We start from the raw sequence: 18329 nt of genomic DNA, 5'->3' as shown, positions 1-18329 counted from the left end.
AGAAAGAATGCTAATGGTCTAATCTGATTCAATGATTTATGCTAAGCTAAAAGGCCTCCCGCTAGACCTGGGGTGTATTGCACAAAAGTAAGATAAGGCATTAAACTGGGATTTTGAGGCTATCCTGGCTGAATTTAGTCTTGACTAGCAGGCTAAATGAAAAAAATAAGTTACTATGGAGATTTATTCTTTGCAGCTAGTCTGCTCCACAGCAGCCTAACATGGGCTACAAGTAATCCAATGATCTATGCGTTCGTTTCATTGTCAGTGCCGCTAGAAATTATTTTGTTTTATAGTTACTCCATGCTCTTGGCTATTTACAAATATTTTCCAACTATTAAAAGTAAAATGAATTATGTTTAATTGTATTATCATTTTACATAGCTTAATAAAAAATTCGTTTCAGATTTAAATATAGGGGAAATATATGAGAGAGATATAAGAGAATATAAAAAGATAGAGATAGATAAGAGAGAAAAAAATGGATGAATGATTAGCGAAAAATGCATATGCAGTGCTCAGCATAAATGAGTACAGCCCCTTTTAAAACTATATTTTTATTCATTTCTCATTTAATATAATAATTTTGGTATATATATATATATATATATATATATATATATATATATATATATATATATATATATATATATATATATATATATATGTGTGTGTGTGGTGTCCACTGGTTATATTTAAGACAAAGTGAACGATTTAACTTGTTGATACGTCTCACCTCCTATGTTTCTGTTAGATTTCTCAGATTAGTGGACGAGAGAGGTGTTTTTCAACTTGTTATCTGATTGACTCACATAGGGTTTTATCCATACTTGCATCATTGATTCTGTGATCAATTCCATTGTCTGTTAACAAATGCCACAAATGCGTACTTATCCTGACTCTTGACCATACTTAGCATACATAGCAGCTTGTTCTCATCCTGGATCAGCAAACATAACAGAATAAACCAGGGGGATCCAATCAAACTAGGTCAAGCTTGGCTTTTTCTGTTATCCTTGCTTTCTTGATTCCACTTTTGTGCAATACGTCTCTGAAGATTTGCTGAATCAATAAGAACAATTTACCTGTAGTGATTTTGTAAAACAAGCCAAATTTCAAAAAAGTGGAGTGTTTCTTTAATGTGAGGATTGGGATAGTTCACCCAAAAATGAAAATTCTCACATCATTTACTCACATTTACTGGTTTCAAACCTTTATAAGGAAGCCTATGTTTTTCCTTTTTAAGTCATCAGTTACAGGTTTCCCACTTTCTTCAAACTATCTTCCTTTGTGTTCAACAGAAGACAGATACACATAAAAGTTGGGAAGGTGTGTGAGTAAATGTTTATTTTTATCTTAAATTCCGGTAAATTAAATTTACTGTCATTTCTATTCAGATTTAAGTTCCTGTCACTAACTTTCAGATGGATTCACTTTCGATTCATGGTTTGGATTTTACCCAAAAAATATACCCAGATACTTGAGTTTACCCCATGATAAAGTCACAAGACAAGTCTTTTTTTGTTCTTCATTTATCCCTTAAAAGTAGTTTGAAATACCTGAGCATTGGTTTATAGTTATAAGAAACATTCCAATCACACCCAAGCGGCATTTAGAAGAGTATGTAAATATGTGCTGCACGCTTTCCCCTCAACAAAATAAACATACAACTGAAATTACTGCAGCGAAACGCATCTGATAATAGCGATGTGGATGTTTGCACGAATTGCTTGGTAATTCGGCACTCAGTTGGCTTCACGTTTATGTATACTGCACTTTATTCTGTAGATTGGTTTAAAGCAAGCAGCTTTACAGTATTAAACATGAAAATTCGTGTCAGGGTTGCTTTCAATTAAAATTGCACTTTAATGTTATATCATTACTTGCTGATATCAACAAATTGAACAGAGGAAATGAACTGGAGAAGATTTACAACTCAAAGAATTCAGAGCATCAGTTCTCAGAGTATACAAATGTTTACTAGCCAGATTGAAGTTTTCTACAAAGTTAACTTTGCCTAGGTATTTCAGACTCTTAAAAAAAATAAAATAAAATAAATGGTTTCACAGTCTGAATACTTGTCCATTTATGTACATATTAAAAAGTATAAACATATTAAAACATATTAAAAAGTATCTATAATAACTCTAATATATGTAATTGAATATTACTATATGTAAAAGACTTTTAAATATTCAGTATGTCCATTTAAAACACCTCCAAAGGCCCCAAAGGATCACATTGCTGTTTTTAGTAAAGGTTTTTCAAGCTTTATTATTAATTTATTCGTTATTAATATTATTTACAAGGATGCTAACTAAAAACATAAAATAAAAATGATGTTCACTCAAAAATTACGTTTGCTGTTTGTTTAAACTACTTGATTTAATAAATTATTTTAAATTTAGCTGAAACGACACAATTCTTGTTTTTTTTTTGGAGACAACTTAATTTTGTTTTGTTTTTATTGCAACAACAACAGGCCATTACAACAAATTGAAATACAAAACTGATAGAAGTATAGTACAAGCAATACAAATATTACTTTTTTGAGAAGAGAAATGTTACAATTTTTAAAATAAATATAATAAAGGGTTTCCTCCGGGTGATCCAGTTTCCCCCACGAGTCCAAAACATGCATTATAGGTTAATTGGGTGGGCTAAATTGTCTTTAGTGTATGTGTGTGAATGAGTGTGTGTAGGTGTTTCCCAGTGATGTGTTGCAGCTGGAAGGGCATCTGCTGCGTAAAACATATGCTGCTTAAGTTGGCGGTTCCTTCTGCTGTGGCGACCATGGATTAATAAAGGGAGTAAGCTGAAAAGAAATAAATGAATAAACTTAATTGATTTATGTTCAATCCACTTGAATTTGTAAAAACGAATAAGTTAATTATTTCCTTCATGTTGTCCCAACACAAATCTATTGTGTGGAACCAAGCATTTTTTTTACTAAGTGCTTTGGTTTACCCATAAGATTGTCACAGAAAAGTTCTTTTTCGATCATCATTTAGGAATAAAAATAAGTTTAAAATCCCTGAGCATTGCAGTTTTTTGAACATTCATATGATGGCCAAGCTGTTGAAAGCACAGACATTGCAATTGTATGTTCCTACTGTAATATGAATTTGATTTCAGGAATTGTTGTTTAAATTCTATTTTAAGTATTGATCATTTCATCAGTATATACAGTACCCCACTCAAGTTTATATAGTTTGACTGAGTACAGGTTGTGTTCAGTGAGTATTTCCTCTGGCCACAGAAGTTCAACAGCAGGTGCTGTTCTGTTTTCTGACTTGAGTACAGCAGCTGCTCTAGGGTGGATGAGCATTCTTTTTTTCCCCTTTTTACCACAATCATATTACCATGCAGACCTTATCCACTCCACTGTTACTGACCACAGGTGGTTCTTCCATCCCAACACTACATATTGATGCTGTAATGTCATTCATCCACTGATGGTGTGTACAGACACCGAATCAGCCTCTAAAAGTCAGGAAAAGCAAAAGGTGTATAAAATGTCAGGCATAATAGTCTTTTTAGGAACTGATATGCCTTGAATTCTTGAGGCGATTCATTCGTGAGATATCCCGATTTCACAAGGTTTTTTGCTCTCTGATTCCCTGCCAGCTGGTCGGTGAAGGGTTTACTATCAGTTGAGTCTGCGCTTCAGTGGAGAGGGTCATCTTTCAGTGGCACCTCCAATGTTTCTTTTGACTTGGAGAAAATGGGTCAAATCCAAGACGCTGAGAGCTAGAGAAATCTTGCAGAACAAAGGCAGAGCGCCAAGAGAAATTCTCCACAATCTCTGAGCTTTTTCTGTCAGGGATATATAAAAAAACAAACTAACCTTCTTTTATTTGTTTCTCTGTGCAGAGGCTTGGTTGGGACAAACAAATGATGAAGCAAACATGGAATTATTCACAATAAAAACATATTTGAAAAGCACGCACACACATACGAGTTCTTCCAAACTCCTGCACAGATTTTAATGGCCATTCCAGAGCAGTGCTGGCAAGCATTAGTAGGCTTTAGATGTCGAGTAAAACGTTTGAGTTTGGAGTAGCTTTAAAAAAGAAAGAGATTCATGTCTGTAGACCTCAGTGTCATACGCAATTATTTTGATTCCGATGTTGACATATGGACTAAATATTCCCTACTGAAAAATAAACATGTAGTTGTAATATTAGTTTACCACAAATACAAACTATCAGCATGTTTGTAAGTCCCCTTAGGGTGATTTGATTGGCTTGTTGGCTTGAATAATTCCCCTAGTCATCTGGACAGTGCTTTAGTGCTGGTTAAGGTCAGTCAGGAAGACGTTTGTGTCGTGCGTGTGCTCTGCGTGTGGAGGTGCATTCAGACCAATCTGTGGGGATTTGAAGCGTTCGAATCCTGCCACTGTTATCTCTTCCAGCTTTTCCTATCTGCAGTCTGTAATTGCAGACTTCCAATCGTGCTGTTTACACAGAAGGCCGTTTTTTTTTTTCATCTTCACCCTCCCTTCCCCTCACAGATCTTTCACCATCCTTGACTTATTACTTCAGACATGCCATCGCACTCTTCGATCCAAGAAACACACTCCTATCTGAGGCTTGATGTTTTGAAGTTAAAGAGATAGTTAGATGTCCCGTTAGATATTTAAGTTTCATGCGATTGCTCATGAGTGCCCCCTATCTAGCAGAACACAACATAAAGTGTTTAAAAGCTGGAGGATTTCAGTAACAGCAACACTGAGATGTCCTGTGATGAAGACAGTAACACTCAGTCGTTGAAATAAACACATCATCTGAAGTTTCTGAAGTCTATTACATGTCTTGAAGTGTTTATTTCCTCTCTAAACATGTAATGGTGCAGACTTTTGAGCATCACTTTATGCAAACATTGAGTTCTTGAACCTTTCAAACAAGGTTGTGCACCATATAGAATTAAATTTAGAATGTTTCTAAGTGCTTTTAGAATTAATTAATTGGCAAATTTAAATATCATTAAAATTAAGTAGCAAACGGTTTGCAGAATTGTAATTTAAATGTATGGGCAATATTAAATTAAAGTAAACAATACTACATACTGTTGTCAATTAGAGCTACACAATTATTCGAAAACTATTTGCACGCACATTTTGTCAAGCCTTTTGTGTTGTCAGCTGTAAATCTCTTGCATCTGTTTCATGGAAAAGCAGTTACTCCACAAAGCCATAGTTCACTGACAAGCTGTGCAGAAATCACAAACAATTTATTTAGTGCAATCCTGAAATCGGAGATAATCATTCTGTGATTTGACAGCTGTTTGCATTGCCTCTCAGTGATCTATGGCTGTGTGTTGATGCTCTGTACATGAAATCCCCACATTTAACACATTTTTACTCAAACTCACCTCATAATTTGTCAAGTGTCTGAAGTAAATCCTTCTGTGTCTTCATAGTTGTGTGATTATTAGTCATGTTAGATCAATGTAAAGGAGCAGGTAAATCTGCTGGTGCTGGGACAAGTGCTTGAAATTCCTTTATATTTAATTGAGTGGTGCCTAAATAACCCCTTTGTTTGAGTTCCTGGCTCTCTTTTTTGAGGTGAATTTTTCAGTTTCCGCAGAAGAGTGTTGTCTGGTTATCAGATGAGATTTACTACTTATCACAGAGCCTTGCTTCCCTGGCAATATGTTCATGACAATCACAGCTTTTACTAAATTGTAAGGGTGTCACGATCCTCCAAATCCTCGATTCGATTACATTTTCGATTCTGAAGGCACGATTCGATTCGATTTTCGATTATGAATAATTAATGAATTAATGACCAATTAATTATTTGTAGCCTACCGTTTAAACTACCTGACCTGGATGGTCTTTTTTTACCCATAAACAAATCATACAGTAAATGAATAAGAGCAAGATACACACATAATTACCACCTGTCAATCACTTTTTTTTTTTTTTAGGCAGTGATCTGTGTCGTTATAATGGCGTCGGTAAAAAAGACGCACAACCAACAGGAACCAGCCAACAGTATCTGAGGTGTGCGCTAAAATGACTAAGTACAAGTGAGTGAAAGATTGAAGCAGTCCTCTGACTGCCTGGACCTGCTCTCTCGAGCGCATGGCTGTGAGTGTGCCTGTGTCTGTGTGGTCACGTGATGTGTATTTTCAGAGGTAGAGAGGAAGAAGGGCTGCTCAGAAATGCTACACGCCACTGTGGATGTCAAATCGTTGTCGTTCTAAAATGCCATTTAAAAACAAAGACAGTGTAAACAGGGCCTGAGTGTGTACTTTTCACGAGCGGATTTGCAACAGGGGCGGGCGGAGGATCGCTATGCCGGTGTTGTCTATCGGACGAACCGTACGTAATACCTACATGGCAGAGCTTGCAAAACTGTGTTTTTTTGTCGACAACACGAACGTTGTCAACATAACTCACTGGAAATGCAAAATGCTTACACACCGGCGACTTCATTGAAAGAGGAGAGGGTTTAAGTTCTGTCGACGGGTATCCTGCTTCTGCAGTTTAACAAGCACGTCAACAAGCCTGTTATTTTCCCGCTTGGCAAGCCAAGCTGACATGACATGGGGGCGTGGCAGCATCGACAATTCTATTTTTGGATTCAATAATCGAAATTGAGCATAAATTTCGATCAATTTCGATTAAAAATCAAAATCGTGACACCCCTACTAAATTGCGATTTCTAGTGTCAGTGATGTGTCTGAAACGCTTTTCAACTTGTTCCATTTGATCAAACTACTTTTGTAGTTGATTACTTTTGTAGTTTTGTAGTCACTCATGTAGTTGAATGCATTTAGACAGGCAAAACTGCAATATTGCTTGCTTGGTTTGGGACTTGAGGAGTCGCACATTGATGGATTTGCTCTTTAATGCTTGGGCTTTCCGCAGTGCAATTTAGGGTGCTTTCACATCTGTAGTTCGCTTCATTTGGTCCGGACCAAGGGTAATAAATGATACTTTGTTGCATTTTCTGCCGTCTTTGGGATCATTTTCACACCACACTGCTGGCTTTGGTCCGAACCAGTTGAAACGAACCAAAATGCAGTCATCTGACGAAATCCACATCTATCATTGGCCAGATGTTGTTGAACATATTTCCTAAACTGCTTATTGATTGGTCAGAATTCATGTGTGGGAAAATGCCAATAAACTCCCGCAAGTAAACAAAACCGGCAGACACAATGTCATTTTTACTATGAAGGGATGACTCCGCTGTCTAATTGTATGCCTGCTTTAGACAAACTATACATTTCGAGAATGAAGCCCGGCTGCGGCTGTATTAAAACAAAGTTTTAATGCACCGCTCGTCACTTCAGGAGGCGACGTGAATTAATTTAGCTAAACTGCAAAATGGTCATCTTGCGGAAATATTACCAACGATCCATCAGGTAATGTTTTTCCCTCTCTCTGTTGGTAAAGCGCTGTCAACAAATATTTTCCTCCATACCCCATAATGCAAAAAAAAGTCCAAAAAGCGCAGTGCTTTTTGCGGTTGGACCTGTTTTAGTACGAATCATATTCTCACCACAAACAAACCGCTCCAGGGTTCGTTTGAAAGCGTACCGAGACCACCTCTTCAATCAGGTCTCGGTACACTTATTTGGTCCGCTTTTGGTGCGCACTCGAGTATGATTGCTGCATTCTCACCTGCCCAAACGAACCGTACCAAAAGGGAAAACAAACTCTAGTGCGATTCAATCAAACTAAATAAGGCAGGTGTGAAAGCACCCTTAAACTACACTGAACTGAACTAAACTGAACTCCAACTCTGAAAACTAGACTGAAGACTAGACTAGACTAGACTGCTTTGACACAATCTATATTGCAAATGTGCTATAGAGATAAAGATGAATTCAACTCAAATTATTTGGGTCCTATCATACATGGTGCAATAAGGCGCAAGACGTGTTAGGTGCAATGTGTTGCTATTTTTAGACCAGTGCATCCCTAATTTTCCTGTTTTCAATGTTTAAATAGCAAATCCATTTGCACCACTTTGGGGACTCATGGGTGTTCCAGTCTGAAATAGAGGTGTGTTAAGGCGCATTGTTGGCACGTTGCTATTTTAAAGAGCTGAAATAGACTGCGCAATTGACCATCTGAAAGCAGGTCTAAAGTCCAGCGCAGAGCACGTTACTTTTGCGCATTAATTGCATACACATTGCTTAACACACACAGGATATACAGCAATACACAAATATATTTACAAATGAAAATAAATTAAAGGATTAAAATATTACAAAAATTATTATTTTCTACTTAAATATAAAAACCACTACCTCCATGCCTTCTTCATCTCGGGGTGCTTTTTTCGGTTCATTCATGACAACTTGTATAATGTTATTACAAATAAAATTAATTATATAGGCTGATGGATGTTTTCAGTGGAGTGCATAGAACACAGTTTCCTTATCCATGAAAATAAAGAAGTAAAGAGAAAGTTAAGAGGTTGAATGGAGGAGACTCATGGTTTATTCTCACTGCAGATGGTCTGTTTTACTGTTTTCTCTGCAGTGAAACATTCAGTTTTTTTACTTACAAAGTCACCACGCAAATAGCAAATGTGCCACGGAGTGACGCAACTGATTCTTAAAGAGAATAGCAGATAAGTCTCCGATTGGTTTATTGCACATTATGCTCAAAACACAGCCATAACTCATTAAGAGAATAAGTAAAATCCTGTTAAACAATACGCCATGGTGCAGAACTAATTTTTCTGTCTTTAAAATAGCAAAAGGGGATTCGGACATGCCCTTACTGCCTTTGCGCCATTGTGCTTTAGACTAGATCGTTAAAATAGAGCCCTTTTCATTCATTTTACAATATTATATTGAAATGCCTGAAAAAGTCTATTAACTTACCCGGACAAAGACTCTTCTCTCTAATAAATGGCATAATGTTCAAAGTAGGATTAAAGAGATCGATTAAAACACCAGGTGTAAATGTGTATGTATCACAATCTAGTTGTGATCCAATCAAATAAAACACCATAACACCAGGTTTAAACAGGGCCTACATATTATAGGATGTCAACTCTCACAAAGATTAATTTGTAAACTGAAAAAGCAGAGTTTTTCAAGACAGATGCATTTAATTAACACAGCCTAATTGGAAAAACTTGAAGTTTTATAGGTCTAAAGCTGGGTGGATGGACGCCAGGCACTTAGTTTGTCACACTGCATTACCTGTGTTGAATGTCTTTCAATTAGCCTTCAGAAAATTCAGAATTTTCCTAATTCCTCATAAGACTGGCATACAGCACTGAATGCAGCCCATCAAACCACAGGCAGCTTTTTATCCCCTCTGAGCAATCAAAAAATTTGTTGACACAACAACACATTTCCCTGTAGTCCATTTTAGATAACAGTAACAAGTAAGCCACGTACTAGCTGCGGTTATCCAGTATTTCACCACCTCAAAGAAGGGAATGTAAGACATCTTGAGCTGTTCATGTGAGTGGATTACACAACATAATGACTGTATTGCACAGTATGTGAACTCGGACCTGGCCTTCTGTGCGCTGCGGTCTTTGGGGTGGATGGTGGAAAGGATATCCTCCTTAATGCAAAGCTGCAGATTTCAGACCCCTGAATGAGTCTATGTCTGTAGCATTCCTGATGTGAGAGAGTTAAACATGAAGGTCCCAGCTGGCTCTCGGGCTGACGTAGAGGAGCCAGGCTGGACTTTGCATCACTCTGGATTGGGAAGTGAAGGTGGTGATGGTGGAGATGTGAAATTGGCTTGTGTCATGGAAGAGTTGAGCTCACAGCTCGCTAAATGATTAGTTAATCTGGGGCTGTCTCAATGATATAAGCTCAGAGAGCGAGAACGATCTGTTAGCTCTGTCATGTAAAATTAAAGATGATGTAATATAAGAGCCAGCTCCATGGTTTTGGAGTGACACAACAAATAAACAGACTTGTGAGTGTGTTTATTAGGGGTGTAAAATACCAAGTGTAAAAAGTCATTGCATAGATTCTTAATATTATATCTAAGAATTATTTTGTCAAGGGGAGATATACAGGAGATATACAGGCAGCTTTTTTAATATTGATTATTTAGTTTAATTAATTAATTAATTGAAATTTTAGGAATTTTATTTACATTTTTATCAGAATTTTTAGATTGCACTTAATTAAACATATCTAGACAAAAATATACCATAAGGATAAAATTATAGGTTAAAATTTTTTGCTTTCACTCAAGTGTATTTCTGACTATATACATTTAATAAAGTAATTTTTTACTCGGTGTTTCACCTAAATTCTGTTTAGTTCTTTAATATTTATCCCAGCAGACACACAACATCATAGGACATTAATTTTAATTTAGATTTCGGTCGGCAGCGTCTAAGGACAATGCTATTTTGATGTCCAAAAACGACGTAAAATGATGTTGATATTTTGTTGATTTTAGGTTGTGTTGGAAAGTGACCAAAATCCAACATCGAGCCAACATCTTAAACCAACGTCATAAGGACATCAAATACAGATATCTATTCATCAAGTATGGCAACTAAAACCCAGAGTCTGATTGACGTGATATTGGTAACATCCACAAAACATCAAGCTGTAACATCATTAGACGGTAATGCTTTGTTGTTTTTAGGCTGCGTTGGAAATTAACCAAAATGCAATGTCTGTGCAACGTTGGATATTGACGATGGGTTCTGATGTCAACCCAATTTTCATTTTCAAACAAAAGGTAATGTCCCACGACGTTAGGGTACAACTTCAATCTGACATCATGTTGACATTCTGTGCCTGCTGGGATTTCTGGTGTCGTTGTTTTTTGGCCTTAATTATGATAGGACAGTACTTGGACGGGAAGAAAAAATTGGGAAACGGGGCCAACATCGAAAGCCCAAAACACACTGATGCTATATCACAGGCCTTAAAGTCACACAGTCACAGGCCTTGAAGGAACAGTTCACTCAAAGAATAAAAGGTACTCACTATTTACTCACACTTCACTTGTTTTAATACAATAGATATTATAAAATTATACACATTTTGTGTTCATTTAAAACAAAGAAAACTCATAAATGTTTGAAACAAGTGAAGGTTGTAATAAAAATGGCAAGTCATTTTTGGGTAAACTATCTCTTTAAAAAAGCATGCAGATGATTTTGCTTCATTATGATTAAACTCTATATTATCCTGCAGTACATTGCAATGTCGATGCTGAAATTATATATTGTGCAGCCCTAACTTGAATATAGGTTAGTTGCCTTTACTTTTTTTCTGTGCTTGGCTAAAATTAAACATTGTTTTTCTTATTATTTACCATGTATACAGTATGTAGACACTACATGAAATATTACGTCATGAAACTGTACTTGAAAGTTCTGGAAAAGTCTTGGAAAAGTCATGGAATTTTAGTTGTAAAAATGTGTATAAATCCTGTATATGTTGGTGCACTAGCCACGAGCCTATCAACGCCAACACTGTATAGTTTATTAGTAGTTTTAAACTCTTGGAATATTTACAAAACAGGGCAAATTAATAATAGAGGACAATCCTATAAAACTACCAATGTGAGTGTAATGTTCTATGTGTGGCCTGATGACAATGCACAAATTTAAAAATACATATGTAGTTGCTCTGTCAATGTCCAACACAGCTCTAACAACCAGGCCAATGATAATCCTGTGGTAATCTGCTAACAAAACACACACAAGATAGTTTGAAACATGCTTTTTTCAAGTACCAGTAAATGTCTCTTTGCATGATGCAGTATATTTAAATACATTCCTACTAGGGATGTAACAATATTGTAAATACCGTCACACCGCAATAGTTATTTTTTCAATATTACCATAGGCGCATGACTCAATAAAACTATATTTCTGAGAAAAGTTTGCTTAGGTGAATGAAGCGAACGGAAGGTAGCGGGAACTACAATTCCCATCAGCCTAGGCGTGGCCATCATCCTTTGCGGTCTGTTGTCACTACAGATCCAGTAATGCGGAAATGGAGGGTGCTGCTAGTAGCGGGGAAGAAAAAGCTGGAAATTATCGAACCTAAAGCAGGTTTTAAATCGAATGTGTGGAAGCATTTCGGTTTCTTTCTAAAAAGATATGAAAGAGGACAAAACGTGACAGACAAAGAAAAAAATAGTATGCAGGCACTGCCAGACTGTGGTGAAATATAAGTCGGGGAATACGACTAAAAAAGTCATGGGGACTGCAGAACACAGCACACTTGTTTGATTGATGCAGACATTGACTTGTATCGCAAAGAGACCTCAATCTCACTCATGGCTTGTCCTCTCAAGTGGTGGAAAGACAATGCACAACGTTACCCACTGCTGTCAATCTTGGCTAAATCATATCTCTCTGTCCCAGAAACTTCAGTCCCAAATGAGAGGGTTTTTTTTTCTGTTGCAGGGGAGATGCCCAGAGATCCCAGCTTTTACCAGATTATAGTTATATGATAATTTTCCTTAAAAAAACCATCTCTGTCTAAGTGAGTGAGTGATTAAATGTTGAATGTGATGAGTTTTCAACAATACTAAATTGAAACTTTATTTTTTTTATATGGTTCAATAGTTTTTTGTTATTTAAATAGAAAAATTTAAGTTCCTGTTACGAAATTTACAGATAGATGGCTAATTTGTATGTCATTGATATTTCAAGGTAAATAAACACTTTTGGCACTTTTTTCAAACCTTTTTATTAGTTTTGTTTTTCCTGTAAATTATTCAATAAATACCATACTGTGCCATTTATACCGAGGTATTATCGTACCGTGAAATTCTGATACCGTTACATCCCTAATTCCTACTATAAATTTAGCAAAGGAAAAGCTTCTACAAATGCACATGCCATAAGGTCAGCCACTGTTTTCCTGCATGTCTTTAGTAAATCCTGACAAGCACAAAAAGGATTTTGCTGGTGTAAGCTGTTAGTAAATCTTGGTCCTTGATGTTTATATGATGTGCAGTGAATGTGGCTAGTTCAGCATGTATACATTGTGCCTTCACACAATGTGTACGTGCCTAGGAAACAGTCAGCAGGTCTGGAAATCCAGAGAATCTCATAGTTTATTACGTCATCCAGAGCTTTGATAGATTTCCTCCACTGAAAGAGCAAGCGGAGACAGAGATGATGTCTCTGTTTTAATTTCAAGTGGAACCTGCTCAGCAAAAACCACAGATGGTGTGTGTTTTCTGCCTGTGGTTTCTCACACAGAGAGTGCGGTCATACTGGGAGTTTTGAGCAAGGTCAAAGGTCATGTGAGGACAGTCTGATGGGAAGCTAAAACAACAGAATCCTGGCAGAAGTTATAGTAAGCCGGAACACAATCTTTATTATTTTTTCTTTGTAAACATATTCTGACTCATACAGTGTGGATTCTGTTTCTTTCTTTATCTGTATTCCTCAGAATATTTTCCAGTTGATTGTAGCATGTGTGCACAATTTTGTAGTTTGTAGTGTAAATACCAACACAACAGAACATGGGATGATTAGATGTCTTTGAATATGACCAATGCTAACAACTTTAAAGCTGATGTGCTGCTCAAGAAATGTTACAAATGCTTATTATGATGTAAAATATATTTGTGGAAAGGAATCATTTTCTCATGCGTCACCGTGGTGCAGTAAATAGCACGATCGCCTCACAGCAAGAAGGTTTGAGCCTCGGCTGGGTCAGTTGCCATTTCTGTGTGGAGTTTGCATGATCCCCAGTGTTTGCATGGGTTTCCTCTGGGTGCTCCGGTTTCCCCCACAGTCCAAAGACATGCGCTATGGGTGAATTGGGTAGTGTAAATTGTATGTGTGTGAATGTGAGTGTGTATGGGTGTTTCCCAGTACTAGATTGCAGCTGGAAGGGCATCCACTGTGTAAAACATATGCTGGATAAGTTGGCGGGTCATTCCGCTGTGGTGACCCCTGATAAATAAAGGGAGAAAGCTGAAGGAAAATGAATGAGTGAATGTCAGTCTGTTAGTTTTAAGGATATCTATTAGCTAGTGTGTTCCAAAATAGTGACAAAATTTGCGTTTAGAAAATATAAAGCCGATGTAAATATCCAGGGCTGGATTAACCAATGGGTATTATGGGCACAGGCCCAGGGGCCTGTACGCACTTGGGACCCATGTGAGGGGAGAAAAAAAATGCTGATTTTGGAGTGTCTACTGAGGCTAAGTGCAAATAGCGCACCTCGTGGGAATAAACTAGTTAAGCGAGTCACGCCCATCACCATTTGATTGACAAGAGACAACATGACTAAAGAGCGCGACCAACAGCAGCACAAGTGGAGTAGCTCGTAAAGCGCATGAAAACATCTTTTGATGCAATCGATTATGAACCCGGAATGAATCCAGTGTCTGATGAACACATTTTCCTCTTCTTCTTCTTCATATCAGATTTTTCCTCACGAGGAAGACAAGTAGGAATCAGTTGTGTCTATTATGGAGGTTTCAGATTCATAGAACTGGATTGGTGTTGTATCCAAATCATATGCATTACAAGTTTGTAGAAGTTATACATTAAAAAACCCTTTAAAAATGTTTTGGTACTGCTTCAGTGAACTTAAGTATATTAAAGTCCATACATTTTTACTAGTTGTATTAGTATTTTTTTCAAAGTGTGCTTTAAATGCTTTAAAAATAAGTTAAATCTTTGTAGGCTAGAAATATATGTACTGTATTTCATTTGTTTAAAAAAATGCAGGCAATACATATATAGATTAATTTTAATTTTAAAAAATTATATTAACTTATTTTCTAATTCAACTATAGGGGTGCGGCTAGGTAGGGGGCCTACAGGACATTGTGCCCAGGGGCCTCTGAATTCTTAATCTGGGCCTGTAAATGTCCAAAGCTTGCAGATTGTCACTAAATGGTTCAACAATTTCCACGTCGCCTCATACTTCAGTTTCTCATTAAATCTTGACCAATCAACTTCTCTCTAGTAGCTGACATGCCCCGCCCCCTTTAAGTTACTTCTCATTTGATGCACTTAAACTCAACCACTCTCACTGGCAGAGAAAAACAAAATGCTATTGGCTGTTTTTTTTTTTTTTGTAGAAGGGGAGAAGCTACTCCTCCCACCCTCTCTTAATTTTTATTTATTTTATTTTTTTGATTGAGATTACTTTAAACATTGAATAAAACTTCATGGGACCTTTAATGTGTTTTGAGTTAAAGCAGTTTCATGTTTATTAATTTTTATATAAATATTTATTTAGTTTTATCACAAAATGTTGTAAATTTTTTATTTTTATTATTATTATTATTATGCAAAGATGTACACAAATTACATTAAAACGCACACAAAACATTTTTTTTTACATTTTATTTTTATGATGGGCGACACGATGGCTCAGGGGTTAGCACTATCGCCTCACAGCAAGAAGGTTACTGGTTCGAGTCCCGGCCAGGCCAGTTGGCATTTCTGTGATGAGTTTGCCTGTTCTCCCCATGTTCTCATGGGTTTCCTCCAGGAACTCTAGTTTCTCTCAGTCTAAAGACTTGTGCAATAGGTGAATTGAATAAACTTAATGGGCCAAGTAAAACAAATGTTGGATAAGTTGGTGGTTCATTCCGCTGTGGTGACCCCTGATGAATAAAGGGACTAAGCCGAAGGAAAATGAAATGAACATTTTATAATGTGTTTAATATTTTTCCCTAACCACCACCACCAAATTCCTCGGTTCAGATTCTCCTCCTTCAGATTGCAATTTTAACTCCTGGATCTTGTCATACTGTTCCACAGAGTGGGAGTGAATCTATTGCGAAACGCTTGATGTGTGGTCATATGTCAAGAAATGTGAACGCCATATTCAACATATTCATTTATGCATGTTTTGTGTTTATGTTAAGGCGGGGACCAGAGAACATACATTTTCCCTAGACTTTGTCATTGCGAGTCTCACGTTAAGCTTATTTGAAAAGCTTGCTTCATCTCACATGTTTTCAATCGGCCCGTCCCGGAGACCTCAGGGGCAGTGGCTGGGGCGCAGACCTGCCCCGTGTGCAGAGGAGCAGACGGAAACCAACACCTGGAGAGAAGTGCAGTGTCGATGGAGAGATCATGCAAGCAATGCACAGAGGGACAAATGAAAGAAAGAGCCTCAGTTAATGAGCTCCAACACACCATTGCTCCCGGCTCCATCAACACTCCCCATCACTCCATTCAACTTGTTTTCATTAACTCTTGAGAGATGACACATGTTGAATAAGAGAGGAAATGCTTTTCTTTTTCACCTCAGTCATCAGGGAGGCGCTGAACTTTTAGGCTCCTCCTCAGCGTTTCCCACCACATTTCATCCTGTCAAATTCCTCAATGTTTACAAGCACAACAACATGGGGAAAACTCACAAAAATACGTTTATTGAAATAACCTGTTGTTCCAGTTTACAAGCAAAGCAATAACATGGCTATGCAAGTAAACCGCGTTTACAAGTTTATCTCCTGATAGTCATGTCAAGCGGAATAATTTACAGATTTAAGCCCATGTTTTTCATTTGTTATGTCAGTTGTCTTGTTCAATAAATCATGAAAAGCCAAAGACGAGTATTACTACATGTCAGCGGGAAGCTATTATCCTCTCAAAATGCAACATTTTGACTGTAGCACTTGGATTTGTTCTGCAGGAGATAGGAATACATTTTGATAAGTCTGTGGGTCAAAAAAGCATTTGAATTTGGGTTACATTTCCTCTGTAGTAAAGACGTGCTCCTGTCACATTCATGCACACTTCAGTAAACTGACAGACAGCAGGGTAATGTGTGTACATGCTGGGGATCATTTATGGATTTACTCCGATAAATGAAAACGGTTAAATGCATTTACTTGACCACTTGCATTGACTACGTTTACATGGACATCAGTAATCTAATTATTTGCCTTAATCTTAATATGACAATAATATGATTAAGGTGTTTGCATGGGTTGCTTTTTGAATGTTTCTTACATGATCCCGTTTTACATGTTATAGCACTTATATTGACTAATGTCATTGCGTCAAATCCACGTTTCCTTCTGAGTTTCAGGAAATTTTGTGTTTCACTTTTAATTTTTTTACTTTAACTGCAGTTCGGCACTTTCACTTTCATTCAGGAACATTTCATTCATGCCCCTGTATCAAACTAAGGTATTGAATGCAAGAATGAAATAAGTGCTGGTGTTTTAATGGAATTTGATACCACATGCCGAATGGAAAAAATCCTCCACATTTCAGGACGTGTGTGTCTGTGGTCCTTTACTGACTCAGTAGATGCAGAAAATAGTGTCAAACGGTCATGTTTGTATAGACTACACTGCAAATTTTAGATAGTAGATTTAACTACTTTAGAGTTAAAATTACACTCTCTCAGAGTTTATATGGGAACCACTATAAAAGTGTTAAAATAACACTTTTGGAAGAGTTAACATCATCAACACTCTGAGAGTGTTAACTAGCAAACACTAACTGTATAGTGTAAAATATTAACACCACAAAGGATCAGTGTTGTGTGTTAACACTCTTAGGTCAAATTTTCAACACCTTACAGAAATAAAAAAGATCTTGTTTAATATCGGCAACACTTTATTAACTATTCAGTTAATGTTTAAGGAAAACAATTCAAAACAGTCACAAACTGTATTTTCTCGTATTTTAACCAAAAGGGGCCATTTTAAAAAAGCTTTATTTTGCTTTAGTTTTAATGTGACAGCTAGTACAGAACAAAATAAAGATGAAAACTTATGCTTTTTTGTGAGGTTTAAAACTGACATATATATACCAATTTGGATGTCAAGTATCTATATACAAACATTTTAAGTACTTTTACTCCCCAGTTGCTTCTTCTCATTGCTCCTCGTGACAAAAGAAAATGGCGTCTGGAAAAATCCTACAGGGGTATTGCTGCATAAATTCCATGATGTAGTTAACACTGTATTAGCGTTAGATACATGTAACTCTGTATGACAAGGAGGCAAACCAGTTTCCAACACTGAGAGGGTTATTTTATCTTTATCTAACTCTAGAATTTCAAAACTTTACTCTGAATTACCGGAACACTCGAAATTTAACACTAATGAATTTTCTGTGATACTGTCCCAAAATGCGAATAAAAAAGCCTTTATGATGGTAGTAGTTTGATTGCTGTGTTTACATGTCCGCACTGCACTTCAATAATGCAACTAAAATATTAATCCAATTTCTGTTTAGTTTTTTTTATGACTTTAGTCCGTCTTAGTCCGTAAGTTCATCAAAAATCGCTGTTTACCTGGTAGACGCTTAATCAGAGTATTGTCTTAATCATATTAATATAGGATTCTTGCTGTTCATGTAAACATACTCATTGACAAGAACTATAATTGAGTTAAAGTGTGCGGTGCACTATAAAAA

The 18329-nt window shown here is 36.8% G+C and overlaps 1 long non-coding RNA gene across 8 annotated transcripts in view; it reads left to right on the top strand.

The window, feature by feature from the left end:
* Positions 1-18329, top strand: part of LOC141376814 (uncharacterized) — a 291281-nt gene that overhangs the window by 130219 nt on the left and 142733 nt on the right. For 7 of the 8 annotated variants that reach the window (XR_015504215.1, XR_015504214.1, XR_015504212.1 and 4 more), the window contains one exon: positions 15818-16502. The exons of the other annotated variant lie outside the window; for it this stretch is intronic. This is a non-coding gene — a long non-coding RNA (uncharacterized LOC141376814). Of the gene's footprint in view, positions 1-15817; positions 16503-18329 lie in introns of those variants that run through there. 8 annotated transcript variants of the gene reach the window in all.

Source organism: Danio rerio, chromosome 12 (assembly GCF_052040795.2).
Source record: "Danio rerio strain M-AB ecotype USA chromosome 12, GRCz13ab, whole genome shotgun sequence".
In the NCBI taxonomy this organism is placed as follows: domain Eukaryota; kingdom Metazoa; phylum Chordata; class Actinopteri; order Cypriniformes; family Danionidae; genus Danio; species Danio rerio.
Note: the sequence above shows the minus strand (reverse complement) of the source record. Positions and strands in the feature narration are given on the sequence as shown.